The sequence below is a fragment of the Neomonachus schauinslandi genome, chromosome 6, assembly GCF_002201575.2.
Source record: "Neomonachus schauinslandi chromosome 6, ASM220157v2, whole genome shotgun sequence".
Taxonomy (NCBI): Eukaryota; Metazoa; Chordata; class Mammalia; order Carnivora; family Phocidae; genus Neomonachus; species Neomonachus schauinslandi.
In genome coordinates, this window is record NC_058408.1 from 126,496,040 (window position 1) to 126,514,809 (window position 18,770).

Genomic DNA, 18,770 nt, shown 5'->3' on the forward strand with positions numbered 1-18,770 from the left:
GCTGAGACTCATAACAGCCTGATGAGACATAAGTTACTAGCCCTGTTTTCTTTCTTTTCTTCTTCTTCTTTTTTTTTAAAGTAGGCTCCATACCCAACATGGAGTCCAATGTGGGGCTTGAACTCATGACCCTGAGATCAAGAGCTGAGCTGAGATCATGAGTCGGACACTTAACCGACGAAGCCACCTAGGAGCCCCAAGTCCTATTTTCAAATAAGGAACATGAACCTCAGGAGGTTAAATAACTTGTCTAAAGTCACACTGCTAATACGTGGTACAACCAGAATTCAACCCATGTCAGTCTGATTCCCAAGCTTGAGCCCTTTCTGCACACCACACTGCCTTTTAGGACAGACTCCCAGAATTGCATTTCAGAACGTTTTATGATTCATCAAATACAGATATTAAATTGAAGAGTTTTTGAAATGTGAGCAAACTAAGCTTACGAAAATAAAGTAAAATCCTATTTTATTTAGTAGGTGTTTTAGTCTGGGTTCTCCAGAGAAACAATCAATGGAATATCCATCTTTATCTTCTCTCTCTCTCTCTGTCAATATATAGATAGATTTACTATAAGGAATTGGCTCACATGGTTATGGAGGCTGAATAACCAAGATCTACAAAAGTCAAGACCTGCAGTCAGAAAGCTAGAGACCTAGGAGAGCCGATGGTTGAGTTCCAGTCTGAGTCAGAGTCCAAAGAAGAGAGAAGACCCATGCCCCAGCTTGAAGACAGTCAGAAAGAGAGAAAGAATTCTTTCTTACTCAGCCTTTTATTCTATTCAGGCTTTCAGCAGATTGGATGGAGGCCCACCCACACTGGAGAGGGCATTCTTCTTTACTCAGTCTACTGAGTCAAATGTTAATCTCATTCAAAAAGTCCTCACAGAGACACCCAGAATAATCTTGAACCATATACCTGGGTACCCTGTGGCCCAACCAAGTTGACACAAAATTAGCTATCACAGTAGGTAATAAATTTAGAAAATTCATTTCTCTAAGAGAAGCTATGGGAAAAGAAATATAAATGGTCTTTTAATACATGGTGTAAATACTTTATTTGTTGCATTGATGTATCTGTTGAATATTGTGTGTTCTTTATACAAGTTTTTAAATGGTTTGGAAAAATTAATTGGCAAAAGCATAAATATCAGGGCACCTGGGTGGCTCAGTCGTTAAGCGTCTGCCTTTGGCTCAGGTCATGATCCCAGGGTCCTGGGATCGAGCCCCGCATTGGGCTCCCTGCTCCGCAGAGAGCCTGCTTCTCCTCTCCCACTCCCCCTGCTTGTGTTCCCTCTCTCACTGTGTCTCTCTCTGTCAAATAAATAAATAAAACCTTAAAAAAAAAAAGCATAAGTATCTACTAAGAGCACATGGGATGAGGTTAGTGGGGCTGAGAATAATCCTGATCTCTTTTCCTGTCATTTTGAAAAGACATGGCTCCTGCTCTAAAGGACTTTATTGTTTCCTGGAGAGACTGACTTGTAAACAACAATTAGAATATAATTGTCACAATGAAAGTCGGTACAAATTACAGTATGCAGTAGGGCAGAATGAGCACACAAATCTACCTTTGTTTGGGGCAGGGGAGGGAAGAGGGACGGAGAAAACTTCACAGAGGAGATAGTTTGGCCACATTTTTACCAAGGCCTACCTCTGCCTAGAAAATCTCATCTTGTACATGGCCAGCTTAAAGGCCAGCTCCCTACAAAATGTCCCAAACATGACATTGTCTGGTAGTATAGATAATTGTATATGTATAGCTTACCTCCTCTGCTAAATGATAAACTCATTAGTGGAAGGTATCGACCTCTTAGGCATCTAGGTATCTCCCATACAGCCTAGAATATTGCTGACACACACTGTGTATTCAGTAAATGTTTACTGAGTGAAGGATTGAAACAAAGGAGTAGGGGCTACACCATTTGGCTCCCATTCTCCCAGATACTTGACCCTTTAAACATTTTAAGTAATTGCTAAATCAGACTGCTTTTTGCTATTGTCAAAGTAACAGGAAGACTTCAAAACAACCAAACAAACAAACAAATTCTTTTTAAGGTCATCTGCCCTATTCCATGGTACAAAAAACATGTTATGTAACATTATAAAATCTGGCCAACCAAGAGGGCTTTCTCTAGTTTTCTGTTTCTTGCTTCCTTAATAAACTCTACATTCTCCGTTCAAAAGATCTTGCCAACACTAATTCATTAACACTGTACCCATCAGCAGAATGAAAAATATTTGCATATCTCTTTGGTATAGCAAGGGAAAAGAGGTCAGAAGCAATTCAGGACTTGGAAGCTATTGGCTTTTATACTCTCTGTATTAAGAGTCTTCCTCTTTCTTTTCCAAACTGTTCTCCCACTCCATATGGAAATAGGGAATTTGATTGTGCCCCAGGATTTTGTGAGAAATATACACTGGCTATAATCTAACAGACCTGTATGAAATAGGTTTTGTTTTGTTTTTTTTTTCCCATAGCTTTTTATACATGTCTACTTAATGATACTATCTCTATAGATGAAACCGGAAAGCTATGAAAACATAGGTGAAAATATTTGTGGATAGGTGAAAAATTATACTGGCTTATAAATCCTCTATGTTAAAAACCAACCTGCAGAGTAAAGTACAGAACTGTTGAATCACTATATTGTACACCTGAAACTAATATAACACTGTATGTTAATTAACCATAATGAAAATTAAAAACAACAATAACAAAAACAAAAACTAACCTGCAACCTGGGGTTTTAGGTTGGCAGAGAGACACCAAAGAGCAAACATCAAAGATGTCCCTTAGATTTTCTTTGCCACCTGAGCCATGCTTGTCACTTGGACATATCTGTGGAAACCAGGCTTGGAATCAAAATCTACTAACAGGTCTACCCTTACAAAGAATTGCAATGGGAAATCTTTCATTTAGGAAGATAAGAGGCAAGTACTTGCATATCATAGTGAGAATCTTTAGATTTCCTTCATGAGGGAAATGCCTTTTGCATCTTGTCTTAGGACCAAGATAGGAGATTCTAGGGGGGAAAAAGGATTCTGTTCATGAAGACATTTTCAATAATAATCACAATACTTTTTATTTTCTTAAAACATTTTACAGAAAAGGCTATTCTTGAAATGATTTAGTTACCTAAGAATCAGGAGGAAACACACAGGAATCCACTGGTTTCACTCTGGTGATGGAGGACCAGTATACACCATCTATGAATGTTTCCAGACTTCAAGATGAGCATAACACTTCTGTCAGTTACTAGACTTGTATGAAGAAAGCGAACCTCTTCATAATTATTCAATGAGGGACCTTATAAGGATGTAGTGTGGGATAAAGACGATGATGAGTCTCTCCATCGGGGTATGGGCTCTAAGATTCAGTGGTGATAGAGTGGTGCCAGCCAAGGTAGAGTGACTGCTTGGGGCAGGAATGAACTGCTTTCTGTCAGTTCTTCTTCCTTTCCATTTTGTGAGCATACTCTTCTCTGTCCGTGTTCAGTATATTCATCGCACTCTACCCTCTGTCTGGAAGAAATAGACACTGGCCCCTCATAGCCCTGTTCTTAGTATAACACTGAAGGGTTTACTTTCAATTATCTCTGGCTTTAGAAATCTCTACTTCTTTCTCCCCAGCCTGGTAATTAAATGAGTGATTCAATAAAAGGAAAAGGAATTGGTCAGGCTTTTTTTTTTTTTTTGATGTCAGTAAAAGGTATACCTTCTTATCTTTTGTATTCACCCTGCAAAGCCAATACATTTTTAAAAATCCTGTATTTGTAATCCTGTAAGGCTACAACTGACTTAAGCCCAGATTAAGATAAAGTGTCAAATTCAACCTCAGACAGAGCTATGCCAGAATTTTGACACTAACCTAGAAGAGTGGAATTCTTCTCTGGTTCAGCTAAGCATCCCTGCTCCCAAACTCTCAACAAAATTAAAATTCTAGAATCTTAGAATTGGACGGGACCTTTGTCCTTGTGATTACCCCTCCGTCTTGGAACCCATGAGTCTTGCCTCCAAAAATGTCCTTTTATGTGACGTGGGACTCTGGGGAACCAGAGTTTTTTGTCTGTTACCTCTTTGTAATCAGAGAAAACACAACTGGCCAAGATTGTTGTCGGTATGTGGGTGTGGCTGGAAAAAAATACCCTCTGTGACCAAGAGTTCTTTCTTCACTGTATTCTGCTTTCATACTGTTGCTCATGAATAAAACATATTCACATGACATTTTGTACTTTTCTTTCCTTATTCAGTTGATGCAGATAGCCACTTCCTCCTGGGCAGTAGGAGAGAGGTGTTGGCTCTGTGTAGCTAGAGATTAAGCAAAAGATGCATGAAAAGCTATAGAATTTGCTTAAGAGCACATGATGGGATCCACTTAGAAATGAGATGAAAAGTCAAAAGTCTTAGACTCTGGTTGATAAGTTGGTCTGCTTTCTTCCCTACAAAAAAAAGCTTATCTAGTTTCCAGGACAAAAAAAAAAAAAAAAATCCCTTCCTCTCTCTTTTAAATTACAAAATATCATTCCTCAGCGATGCCTGTTACAATGGCAGGCACTGGGTGCCCCACTCATCTGGTATAGTTCCTGCTTTCACAGAGCTCGTGGTCCAATGGGATGCACGGACAGGAAACAATGACTAACCATTTTAAATGTGTCATAGTGTTAGGAGAGAAAAAAGAGCATCATGAGAGACAGTAAGAGAAGAAAGGATGGAAGAAAAGAAAGAAGGAAAGGAGAGAGAGAACCAGAGCAATTTCAAACACCAACTTTTTACAAAAATACAAACTTGGGCCAGTTTGAAAATAGGAGCCTGCACTAAGGTGGACACAATCACTTTGTTTTTGTCGAATAAGGTAAATCATTTGGAAGGTCACATACAGCAAGAGCAGTGAGGGTCAATCTGAATAAAGTCGAGACAGAGACATGCTCCTCCGAAAATGTCAGAGGGAGCTGTGGCTCGTCTAACCGGGTCTTGCCACCTCCAGTCACTGACCTCCCTGTTCTCTAGAGTGACTGCTTGACGTGTACTGGTTTTTCCCATGGCTGAATGATTCCTCTGCCAACTTGGCTTATGAAATGTTTATAAGCAGTTTAGAACGTTGTGATGAAAGGCACAAGACAGGTTCAGGGGGATTTTAAATCACGCTTTCCTGTTTTCTTTTCTTTTTCTTTTTCTCTTTCTTTCTTTCTTTCTTCCTTTCTTCCTTCCTTTTTCTTTCTTTCTTTCTTTCTTTCTTTCTTTCTTTCTTTCTTTCTTTCTTTCTTTCTTTCTTTCTTCCTTTCTTTCTTTCTTTCTTTCTTTCTTCCTTTCTTCTTTCTTTCTTTCTTTCTTTCTTTTTTAATGAATAGGTAGAAACAAAGGTTACCAGGAGGATTTTCAACAGGTTTGCCTCTAACATTTGCAGAACTACCTGTGAGACAACAAACAAGGGTCCACATACTGTATTTCAATAGCTAAAATGTATAAATCAAGCTAGCAAACTTAAATAAAATAGGATAAAGAGATATTCTTTCCTTTTACCTTGACACATACCTTCATGCTCTAGAAGGCTAGATTTGGGTGTGATGGTATGGGAAGAGCTGGCCCCCAGCCCCCAGCCTCTGGCCCCCTTCTCTCCCTACCCCTACCTATCCCTGTCCCACACTGGGAGGGCCCTTATGCTCCTTCAGGTGAACCCTGTCACTCACATGATTCGGTTCCAGTCACACAACCTTTAAACAGCCACCCATGAGGTCTGACAATGTGTGCACAGGTGTATAGTCCACCCTTAGAGGTGAGACACAAGCAAGAGGCCCATGCAGGCTCTGGAAGTGGGCTTGGGGCTATTTGGGCAAGAAATGCTAGGGTTCTAGGTCATACTGAGATATTCCTTTAAGTGGAAAAACCGAGAAAGAGATAGATATTTCTAGGTCATATGGCAAATGATTTGCTGAGCTAGGATCAAAAATTTATAGGGCCAAGTGTATCACCATCTCATCTCTACGATTGCACCTGGTGAGCTCCTGCCTTTGTTTAGAAAGTGTAGGTAGAGCTAATGCCTACCCACTGTGTCTCAAGGGTTACCGCGAGGTCCCAAATGTCTGCTGGAAAAGAGTATTCCCCATTGATCTGTCATATCTCCATTCTCCTTTTCTATGTACTCTGAAATTCACATGTTTTGTCACACAGTTTGGGAAGTTAAAAAAAAAAGATCGGGATATAGCCTTCAGGAAGTCTTTATTTAAATGGACATTTATTGCCTGAAAGACAGCAGGCTTTAAAGAGAGAGTCCTTTACACATCCTCTATTTGTGGTTTTGTTTTTTTTTTTTCTAAAGATTTTATTTATTTGACAGAGAGAGACACAGTGAGAGAGGGAACACAAGCAGGGGGAGTGGGAGAGGGAGAAGCAGGCTTCCCGCCGAGCAGGGAGCCCGATGCCGAGCTTGATTCCAGGACCCTGGGATCACGACCTGAGCTGAAGGCAGACGCTTAACCGACTGAGGCACCCAGGCGTCCCTCTTTTTTTTTTTTTTTTAAGATTTTATTTATTTATTTGACAGAGAGAGAGAGACACAGCGAGAGAGGGAACACAAGCAGGGGGTACAGGAGAGGGAGAAGCAGGCTCCCCAGGTGAGCAGGGAGCCCGACGCGGGGCTCGATTCCAGGACCCTGGGATCATGACCTGAGCTGAAGGCAGACGCTCAACGACTGAGCCACCCAGGCGCCCCTATTTGTGGTTTATATAACAAGTGCAGCTCAACAAATACTACTGAATATATCTCTTGGGCCAGGTACCGATATGGATTTGGCAATAAATGAGACAGATATGGTCCCTGTCCTCATGGAACATCACAGTACAAACATGATGAATGTCACAAAAACAGAAGCCACAGAGAGCTTGGAGAGGGCACAATGTGAAGAGCTGACCTGGATAAACTTTCTGACAATTTGAAGAAAATGGGAACTAGTTAAATGAAACGTTAGTGGGGCAAGGGGCAGCGGAGCGCTCTACGCAGACGGAAGGAAATGTGTTAATGCTCAAAAAGTTGAGTAAAGAGCAAGGAGGAAGGGTGGCCAGAGATAAGGTAAATTTATAAGCAGGGAAGGAAGGACCAGGCATAGAGGGCCATGGTAAGATGTGTAGACTTCATCCCATTGAAGGTTTTTATTTTATTTTGTTTTGTTTTAAGTTTTTTTTTCCCTAAGATTTTATTTATTTATTTGAGAGACAGAGAGCACAGGTGGGAGGAGGAGCAGAGGGAGAGGGAGAAGCAGACTCCCCGCTGGGCAGGGAGCCCGACGCGGGGCTCGATCCCAGGACCCTGAGATCATGACCAGATGCTTAACCCACTGAGCCACCCAGGCACCCCCCACTGATGGTTTTTAAACAGGCAAATGACATGCAGATTTGCATGTTTGAAAGACCACTATGGATATAGTGTAGTGAATGGACTTCAGGCATAAGGATAGACCCAGGAAACCTGTTTGGAAGCTATTTGAGTAGTCTAAGTGAGAGGTATTAGTGGGGGTGGCACGGAGAGAAGGGGACAAACTGAAGAGAAATTTAGTAGTTAGAATTGGTAGGATAGATAGAATTGATGGGTGATACAATGTATGAAGGAGGAAGAGTCAAAGATGATTCTTTGTCTTTTCCATAGTAGTGTTGATAATGATTTAATTTATGACAAATTGGTTATTTGTGCAATTATTTATTTGATGTTTGCCTTCCTCACTGGATTATAAGCAACCCAAGGACAGGGACCAATCATATGGAACACCTTATTCCCTTGTGTTCATGCCCTGCATAGTATGTGGCACATAACTGTGTTTAAAAGCTATTTATTGGTTAAACTATATTTTTAGTTATAAGCAGATGGGTTTCTGGTGGTATCATTCACTGAGTTAGGGACATGGAGGAGGAAGGAGAAGTTTAGAGAATGAGTTTTGGCCCTGCAGAGTTTCAGCTACCTGTGAAATATCCAAGGGGAAATGTCCTGTGAGCAATTGGAAGTAGGAGTCTAAACCTCAGGAGAGAGATGGGCTGGACAGATATGGGAGTCCTGAGTGTAGGGAAAGCAGTCAAAGCCAGGGAGTATATGAGATAGCCTAATTAGCATGTTTGGATTAAGAAAAGAGACTGTAGGAGAGCACTCTGAGGAAGTAACATTTAAGGACTGTGCAGAGGAGGAGCAACCAACAAAGGAGATTGAGGGGTGGCCGGAAGTAGGAGGAAACCCAGGAGAAAACGGAGTCTGAAATTTAAGGGAAGAATATTTAAGAAAGAATGAGTCAAGGGTGTCTAATGCCTTTGAGAACTCAAACACAGGAGGTACTCGATAACCAGCTTCAGTATAGGAGGTGGGCAAAAGCCAGAGTGATTTAAGGTGAAAATGGGGTGAGAAAATGGATTTAGCCAATGCAACCAGCCCCCTAATTCATTTATCTGGTTAGTTGTCATCTTTGAAAACAATTATGCTCCAGCAAGGATGAAACGAAGGACGTGAATTTTTAAAAAAAGCATGGAACCTGAGTGGACTTAAGTCCTCGATGAGGCAATCACATGGAGGTTCAGGGGAATAAGGAGGTCTCCAGGGTGAGTGCCTATAAGTAGGAGGAGAATAGGATAGATAACGAATTATTTCATCATTTTGCCTTGGGTCAGCCCTAATCCTCACCTTCAAAGAATGTCAAAGGATTTACTGACAGGACTCAGCCAATGGAACTCCACCTCTCACAGACAGATTTCGCTAAGGCCCTCACTCAAATAGCAAGAAGATAAAGTTCTGTTGAGAAACTTTAGGACATGTCTCCAAGCTTTTCAACATCTTCCCTGCAAAGAAGCTATCCAGTGGAGAGCAAAAAACATTGAAGAAACAGCAACAACAAAACCGCTCTTAGCTGAGAAACTGGGGTTAATATTTAGCTAACTTGTGGTTCAGGGATTTGATTTATCGTGTATCATCATTCTTGCCCATATCTAGTTATAGGGATGTTAACAGAACTAATAAAACCATTTGTGTGAAATGCTTAAAACAAAATCAGTGATAAAAATACAAGGTAATACTTCATTTCCTAAAGGTTTATAAATTAAACATTAACCTAAAGTGCCATTTATTACTGGAGGGTTACACATTCAGTCCAATTGCTAACTAGAAAAATGGAAAGATAAACTACAGATTCTGTCTCTGATTTGGAAATTTCTAGGATTATAAGGTCAGGGAAAGTTGGCATGAAAAATGCCTTTCCAATCCTTAAGTACAGAAAACCAGACCCTCATCACAGCCCTGACCTCGGTGGACACCCCGGTGACCTTGGGTCCTCACAGCACCTCAGTTAGGGGGCTGTACACTCACCTACTCGGCCTGGCTAGCCAGGTCTCAGTTTTCTGCTTCCTAAAGGCCTTATCTTCCGAGCTTAAGGGGTTGGGAAGAGTTCTCTTCCCTGCGTTCTCTATGTCCAATCATTTTCACCTTGTAATCTTTCCTAGAACTTCTTGTTCAGGAGCGGTTGAAGTTGATTTGAATAGAAATTGAGTGGAAAGGGGCACCTGGGTGGCTCAGTGAGTTAAGCAGCCAACTCTTGATTTCAACTCCGGTCATGATGGCAGGGTCATGGGATCTGCTGGTGTGGGGCTCTGCGCTCAGTGTGGAGTCTGCCTGACATTCTCTCTCTCCCTCTCCCTCTGCACCCCCTTACCCCAGTCCCCCATCCCTCCTCTTTCTCGCAGATGCACTCACACACACACTCTCTCTCTGAAATAAATAAATAAATAAATCTTAAAAAAAAAAAAAAGACGAGAAATATGAGTGCGGAAAGTTCAGGAAGTCAAATTTCTACAAAAGCAACATCTCCATGGCACATGTAAGAGTCTTATTAATAGGTATGCTAATTCAGAAATTAGGCAAAATTGGGAATAAAGAAGTTATAGGAAAGCTGTCCTTTCAATGTACTTTGGTAATGGCAAACGTGTTTTTGTGTGTATTTCTCCCCAGGGCCTACTAGTGATAATGAGGATTAATGGGCTTAGAAGCAAACTCCAAAATACCCAAAATGGGAACTCCAAAAAGACAAGTCTTCATTTCCTTTCATCTTCACCCATCTCTTTTTCTCCAGTTAAGTGTTCTTGGATACCATAAGCTCCTTTCTAGTATTGTTTCCATCTCTCATTACAATTTAGAAAAGGGCCCTTAAGTCTGCCCTAAAATTCATTCATTCAACAAAGACTTAAGTTTCTTTCGTTTTTCACCATTGTGCCAAGGGCTGCAGCTACAACTGTGAATTAGAATTGATCCTCAACTTCAAGGAACTTATGGTTTAGTGGTGACTCAAGAAAAAAGAAATTCGAAGACCTCAGGCGACGTAAAGCATTTTCTGGCATATAAAGGTGATAACACCTGGATCTACTTTTGTAGCTAAGTACATCTTCTGATTTTGTATTATTGAAACCATGACTCCAAGTCTAAATACACCTATGTATTCATATAACCTTACATGTTTACACTGTTAAATTTTAAACCAGTCCTTAAGTAGAGGGCTTTTGCAATTCATTCATTCTGGGGTTTGTTTCTGAGGTATTTCTTAATACTGACGCACTTATCAGAAGGCTTAAGCATACCCACCAATTTTGAGAGTCAAAGGGCATATGTGTTAATAAGCACAGGGTTTGGTGTCCATAAATATTCTCTTTTCCCTAGTTCCTTTTTTAAAAAAATTAACAAAGTTTTATTTTTCAAAATGTGCAGTTGGCCTGGGATCTGTTCGTGCCTCTTCACCAGCAGCTAGGATATCTCCAGCCCGTGTGTTTCTGGCGTAAATGACTTGAGCTCTGTGCTTTGAAACCAGTTTAATAAGTCCTTTACTAAAGAGCTTCTGAAGGGCTGCCCTGGCCAGGGGACCACGAATCTCCTGTCTCTGAGACAACAGCCAGGGTTATAAGCTTATAGTTGGGAACTTCCTTACAAAGTTTGTCATATGTCACTTTGTCAAACAAGAATGTTATTGAGCTTGTCTCGAACTTTGCCTTTGGACCACTTCTTTTTGGCCTTACCCCCAGTTTTGGTCACTAGGTCTTTGTCTTTCTTGGCTGACTTTTCGGCATCTCTCTTCTTCTTGTCATCCTTGGGCTGTATGGTGAGGCTCAGAGAGCAGCTGCTACCCCCATGGCCTCACTAAGATGCCAGAGGTAAATGACTCTTCTCCCTAGTTTTGATGGCTTTGTTTGCCTTGAGAGACATGTTTAATCATTACGTAGAACTCATATTTAACAAACAGCTTTGCAAAGCTGAGTTGTGATGTCTTCTACTTTGTTAATTTGACTATCTGAAAAGTGTTTTTACAATTTAACATCTGGCTCTTTACTTCAAACACTTGGTGCTTAAAACTGAGATACAGTCAAAGTGAGATAAAAGTTTACGATGTCATACCATGACAATTTAACAATATATATTTTTAAAGATTTTATTTATTTATGAGAGAGAGAGAGAATGAAAGACAGAGAGCATGAGAGGGAAGAGGGTCAGAGGGAGAAGCAGACCCTCCGTTGAGCAGGTAGCCCAACGTGGGACTCGATCCCGGGACTCCAGGATCATGACCTGAGCCGAAGGCAGTCGCTTAACCAACTGAGCCACCCAGGCGCCCAACAATTTAACAATATTTATCCTTTTCCTTTCATTTTCTTTTTTTTTTTTTAAGATTTTATTTATTTATTTGAGAGAAAGAGAGAGATCATGAGCAGGGGGCAGGGGTAGAGAGAGAGGCAGACTCCCTGCAAAGCAGGGAGCCCTCTGCAGGGCTCAATCCCATGACCCTGGGATCATGACGTGAGCCGAAGGCAGACACTTAACTGACTGAGCCATCCAGGTGCCCCTTCCTTTCATTTTCTCATTATGAACTCAGTAATTAATCTGTAATCTTTCTACCATTAGTCTTAGTGAATGCTGAGTAGATGAACATAGACATCGAAACCAAGTTATCTTGTGTAGAATAAATCTTGCAATTTCATTTCATTCTTTCATTCAACAAACATTTATTGAAGGCCTTCTAAGGAGAGAAGTATTCAAGGTGTTGAGAATACCTAAGTGAACAAAACAGACAAAATTCCCTGCCCCTAAGGAGCTCCCATTTTAGTGGAGCTTGCATTCATTTAACCAAAACTCCTAAATAACCAATTTTGAGAATGGACTCTGCACTGTTAGGGGCAAGAGAGACAGGTGACAGGAATCCCAAATCGTTTGAAAGTTGCAGCATGGTGGAATCAAAGGGTCATGGATTTGCAACCAGAAGACATTGACTGTAGTCTAGCTGTACTAATCCTTTGTTATTTTCTGGGTCTTAGCTTTCTTGTTTCTTAAATAATGGCATTGAATTTCATAATCTCAAAAGTCTCTTCTGGATTGAATAGTCTATTATTCCATAACAGGTGACATGCATTTACTTACTTGCTTAAGGTAAATGGACATACTGTGATTTGCACAGATCACAGAGATTTATTTTTTTTTAAGTATAGCAATATCCAGGAGTCATCTTAAATTTTTATTCCTTCTGTAGCTACAGTACAGTATAGAATTATATATTATGTTCAGAGTAATGATCCTGAGGTACTGCAGGATGCTGAATCAGTAAGAGAAGACTTAATTATGTTCATTAGACTAGTTATTAAAGCAAGAAAATGCCCCAAGGCAATTTAGGGGTATTTCAAACAAAGTGTCTTCTTGTTAATCCATAGTTAATCAGAAACCCAATTAACCAGTATGCTTCATTCCAAGATTTTACTGTTTTTAGACTTATTTATTCTCTTTACAACCATGACCAAATCACTGATCCAGATCTCAGTCATTTCGCATTTATACCACTAAAATCAATGGATTATTCCTCCCTCAAACAATATAAAAAGCTACCAGAATAATCACTTCAAGAAATAGATATGAGTGAAATGATAAAATTCTGAGTTTTGCTTTAGAACACTCCAGATGTACTCTAAGGTATATGTTCAATTAAAAAGCAAGGAAAATAAAAAGAAATAAAGCAACTATTTTCCAAGTATGCTTATATTTCAATAAATCTTAATCCTTTCTAAATTCCAAATATCTGTAAGTTTTTATGCTAAATAAGGTTCTCTGGAAAATCTAACTCACTGGTGAGAGTGTCAGCAAGACGACTTGTCTTTTGAGCTTGTGTGTTTTTCTTTTCTTTTCTTTTCTTTTTTTAAGTAAGCTTTGAGACCCAAGATCCAGAGTTGCTCACTCTACTGACTGAGCCAACCAGGCACCCCAAGGTTATTTCTCTTTTATTTACTGTATTTAAAAAGCTAAACCTAAAGCAGAATTCTTTGAAATCTTAGTGGACACTAACCTGGCTCTTTTTTTTTTTTTAAGATTTTATTTATTTATTTGAGAGAGGGAGAGAGAGAGAGCACAAGCAGGGGGAGGGGCAGAGTGACAAGCAGAGGGACAAGCAGACTCTCCACTGAGATCATGACCTGAGTGGAAATCAAGAGTCAGCCGCTTAATCAACTGAGCCATCCAGGCGCCCCTAACCTGGCTCAACTTTACAGAATAATAAAGCAAGATTTAAAAATTATTTTGGCATTCAATATTTAATTGTAACATTCAGGGAGAATTTTAAGTGTGGCCTATTAAATCTGCAGACTCATTTATCAATCTGAATTCATTCCGGAAATTACAACTTTCTTTTATAGGCTATCCTTTGTACTGTTCCGTGTGGTCTTCAATCAGTGAGGAAATCTTATTTCTCCCTATACTGACCATGAACACCTCAGCAATTATTATCATCCACAATTGCATTTACACTTTTCAAAAAAAAAAAAAAACAACTATACTCTAATTTCCTCTTTCTGTTCCATTTTCCTTTTCTCAACTACTTCCTTTCACTAGTCAGTTAAGCCAGTCTTTTTCTTTCTCTTTTTTATTTTATTTTATTTTTTAAAGATTTTATTTATTTATTTGAGATAGAGAGAAAATGAATGGGGGGGAGGAGCAGAGGGAGAGGGAGAAGCAGGCTCCCCACTGAGCAGGGAGCCTGACTCGGGGCTTGATCCCAAGACCCTGGGATCATGACTTGAGCCGAAGGCAGACACTTAACCAGCTGAGCCACCCAGGCACCCTGGTTAATCCTGTCTTTTAGAAACATTACTTTTCAGGGTGCCTGGGTGGCTCAGTCGGTTAAGCGACTGCCTTCGGCTCAGGTCATGATCCTGGAGTCCGGGGATCGAGTCCCGCATCGGGCTCCCTGCTCGGCGGGGAGTCTGCTTCTCCCTCTGACCCTCCCCCCTCTTATGTGCTCTCTTTCATTCTCTCTCTCTCAAATAAATAAATAAAATCTTAAAAAAAAAAATCTTAAAAAAAAAAAAAGAGGGCTCCTGGGTGGCTCAGTCGGTTAAGCGACTGCCTTCGGCTCAGGTCGTGATCCTGGAGTCCCGGGATCGAGTCCCGCATCGGGCTCCCTGCTCGGCGGGGAGTCTGCTTCTCCCTCTGACCCTCCCCCCTCTCATGCTCTCTCTATCTCATTCTCTCTCTCAAATAAATAAATAAATAAAAATTAAAAAAAAACACTGTTTAAAAAAAAAAGAAACATTACTTTTCAGATCAAGGTAATGCTGGCGTCATAGAATGAGTCTGGAAGTTTCCCTTCTGTTTCTATTTTTTTAAACAGCTTCAGGAGAATAGGTATTATTTCTTCTTTGAATGTTTGGTAGAATTTCCCAGGGAATCCATCAGGTCCTGGACTCTTGTTTTTTGGGAGGTTTTTGATCACTGCTTCAATCTTGTTACTGGTTATTGGTCTATTCAGGTTGTCAATTTCTTCCTCTTTCAGTCTTGGTAGTTTATAAGTTTCCAGGAAGGCATCCATTTCTTCCAGGTTGCTTAATTTATTGGCATATAGTTGTTGATAATAATTTCTGCTGATTGTTTCTATTTCCTTGGTGTAGTCGTGATCTCTCTCCTTTCATTCATAATTTTATTAACTTGAGTCCTTTCTCTTTTCTTTTGGGTAAGTCTGGCCAGTGGTTTATTGATCCTATTAATTCTCTCAAAGAACCAGCTTCTAGTTTCGTTCATCTGCTCTACTGTATTTCTGGTTTCTAATTCATTGATCTCTGCTCTAATCTTAATTATTTCTCTTTCTGTGCATGGCTGAGGCTTCATTTGTTGACTTTTCTCCAGTTCTTTGAGGTGTAAAGTTAGTTGGTGAATTCGGGATTTTTCTGGGTTATTTTGAGTGAGGCTTGAATGGCTATGTGTTTCCCCCTTAGGACTGCCTTTGCAGTACCCATAGGTTCTGATATGGACCCTCAACTCTATGGTCAACTAATCTTTGACAAAGCAGGAAAAAATATCCAATGGAAAAAAGACAGTCTCTTCAATAAATGGTGCTGGGAAAATTGGACAGCTATATACAGAAGAATGAAACTCGACCATTCGCTTACACCATACACAAAGATGAACTCTAAGTGGATGAAAGACCTCAATGTGAGACAAGAATCCATCAAAGTCCTAGAGGAGAACATAGGCAGTATCCTCTTCGACATCGGCCACAGCAACTTCTTTCAAGACATGTCTCCAAAAGCAAGGGAAACAAAAGTGAAAATGAACTTTTGGGACTTCAGCCAAGATAAAAAGTTTCTGCACAGCAAAGGAAACAGTCAACAAAACAAAGAGGCAACCCACAGAATGGGAGAAGATATTTGCAAATGACACTACAGATAAAGGGCTGATATCCAAGATCTATAAAGAACTTCTCAAACTCAACACCCAAAAAACAAATAATCAAGTCAAAAAGTGGGCAGAAGATGTGAAAAGACACTTCTCTGAAGAAGACATACAAATGGCTAACAGACACATGAAAAAATGTTCATCATCATTAGCCATCAGGGAAAACCAAATCAGAACCACATTGAGATACAACCTTACACCAGTTAGAATGGCAAAAATGGACAAGGCAAGAAACAACAAATGTTGGAGAGGTTGTGGGGAAAGGGGAACCCTCTTACACTGTTGGTGGGAATGCAAGCTAGTGCAGCCACTTTGGAAAACAGTGTGGAGGTGCCTCAAAAAGTTAAAAATAGAGCTACCCTATGACCCAGCAATTGCACTCCTGGGCATTTACCCCAAAGGTACAGATGTAGTGAAAAGAAGGGCCATATGCACCCCAATGTTCATAGCAGCAACGTCTGCAATAGCCAGACTGTGGAAAGAGCTGAGATGCCCTTCCACAGATGAATGGATAAAGATGATGTGGTCCATATATAGAATGGAATATTATTCAGCCATCAGAAAGGATGAATCCCGGGGCGCCTGGGTGGCTCAGTCGTTAAGCATCTGCCTTCGGCTCAGGTCATGATCCCAGGGTCCTGGGATCGAGTCCCACATCGGGCTCCCTGCTTGGCGGGAAGCCTGCTTCTCCCTCTCCCACTCCCCCTGCTTGTGTTCCTGCTCTCGCTGTCTCTCTCTCTGTCAAATAAATAAATAAGATCTTTAAAAAAAAAAAAAAAGAAAGAAAGGATGAATCCCCAACTTTTGCGTCAACATGGATGAAACTGGAGGAGATTATGCTAAGTAAAATAATTCAAGCAGAGAAAGTCAATTATCATATGGTTCACTTATTTGTGGAACATAAGGAATAACATGGAGGACATTAGGAGAAGGAAGGGAAAAATGAAGGGGGGGAAATCGGAAGGGGAGACAAACCATGAGAGACTATGGACTCTGAGACACAAACTGAGGGTTTTAGAGGGGAGGGGGTGGGGGGATGGGTTAGCCCGGTGATGGGTATCAAGGAGGGCACGTACTGCATGGAGCACTGGGTGTTATACGAAAACAATGAATCATGGAACACATCAAAAACTAATGATGTACTGTATGGTGACTAACATAACATGATAAAAAAAAAGAAGAAACATCACTTTTTCTTTCTCCCCTGGTTCTCCTTTACTTCTCACTCTGTCAACAACACCTTTCCTCATTCAACCCAAACATTTGTATTGAGCAAGTATTGCACATCTAACAGTGTGTGAAGCGAGAGTTCGAGGCATATCAGAGATATAGGCTTGGAGGCTGCAGTCAAAGGCTTACAGTCCAGGTAAGAAGACAGCAAACATGTCAGAGCAAACAAAACCAAGAGAAAACCATTACACTAAGCCATGCCATCCTGGCTTACCAGTATCACTTTAGAAACTCTTGGTTGAGAAAACCAAGCAGCTGAAGACTCAGACATAGAGAAACAAAGTCATGCCACCATCTGCCAGGAAATCTTATGCAAATCTGCAGAGGTGCGAGGCCTTCTCATGCTACCTCTGAACTTTGGAGACTATGTACAGCTATTAGAAAACAAGCAGAGAAGGCAACCAGGTAGACTGGTGGATTTATGTAAACTTGCACACATCTCCTTTCTAACTGTAGTAATTTAGCTGGATGTCACTAAACATGATGAGGCCGTGGAAAAACATGTCCAGGTACAAGTATCAGAAAACTGTGAGTGAGTGTGTGTGTGTGTGTGTGTGTGTGTGTGTGTGTGTGTGTGAAAGAGAGAGAGAGAGACTTAGGCTGGGGGAAATCAATCAAAAGATTCATGATCAGTGATCCAACCTGTTTCACCAACATAAACCCATGTGTCATTGGGTGGAAATGTCACCAGACAAGAGGCTTGATCTATTAACTACCGCCTGACTTATGTGTACCATATAAAAATATAACTACAAGACATATCTTACAGCAGGTACTGTGCCACACAGACATGTTCTTGTAAAGTCACACATCAATCTGGGGATCACTATAGTCTCACTCTAACCAAGCCTGTGATAGAGACTGACTTTTAACCTCAGCAGAAGGCTTGTGCATGCCTAGGGCAGTCTCTCCCCAGTTCATTCTAGTTTCACAGTGTGGAGGTTTTGGATTTCTGATCTGGCAAGAATGTTCCACCCCATGCCTTCTATGGGATGTTTACCGAGATTAACCCATAGGTAAGGAAAAGAAACTTCCTCACCTAAAAACATAAGGAAGCGGTGCACTCTGCAGGACAAAGTGGCAACTGCAGCCCTAGTGATTTTTTTTTTTTTTTTCTTTTTTATTAAGGACAGCGACCTGCATTTCTTCTCTCCACAATGTGGCGCTGCTGTTCTCAAGGTCATTTTTCAGCTGGCTTAGGGTAGAAAGACGTGGGGGGACAGAGAGGAGAAAGTACAGGGTTGGGGCACAAGGGATTAGGAAGAGGGAGAGGTTAAGAAAGAAAGCCAGTTCTTTCTGCCAGATAGAACGCCCTAGCACCTCAAATCAGATACATTGCAGTAAGTAAAGGCATTTCCTAACCCAAGTAATTCATTTTGGATCATTTAATCCAATGGTTCTCAAACCTGGTTGTTCAACAGATTCACCAGGGAAACACTTTCAAAGATATCAATTCCCAGATTCAATTCTACCCCAAGAAACTGATTCATAAATTCGAGGAGGGGCCCAGTCATCTGTCTTTAAAAATCTCTCCTGAAGATCACTGGGGGTTTGTCTACACAAGACTTGGAAGGAAAACAATAGTTTAGCAGGAATCAGTCCTTGCAGGGCTCTGCAAATAGGGCTTCCATTTTTCAATTCAGTAAGAGCAAATGTAGTGAGAATCTATTCTGTGCCAGTGAGTTCTCTAAAAAATAAGAGCACAATTTATTGAGTAAATTCATCTATATCTTTTAGGAGCTTACTAAACAGACCTCTGTTTGGTGTTTTCTCTTGCCCGTTTTTGGCAAAAACTCTGTGACACAACAGATTCATAATTCCATAGT

General features: G+C 40.7%; 1 pseudogene; it reads right to left on the reverse strand.

Moving 5' to 3' along the window:
• Positions 1–10,705: 10,705 nt before the first annotated feature.
• LOC110589475 lies at positions 10,706–12,441 on the reverse strand (annotated as a pseudogene).
• Positions 12,442–18,770: the final 6,329 nt, after the last annotated feature.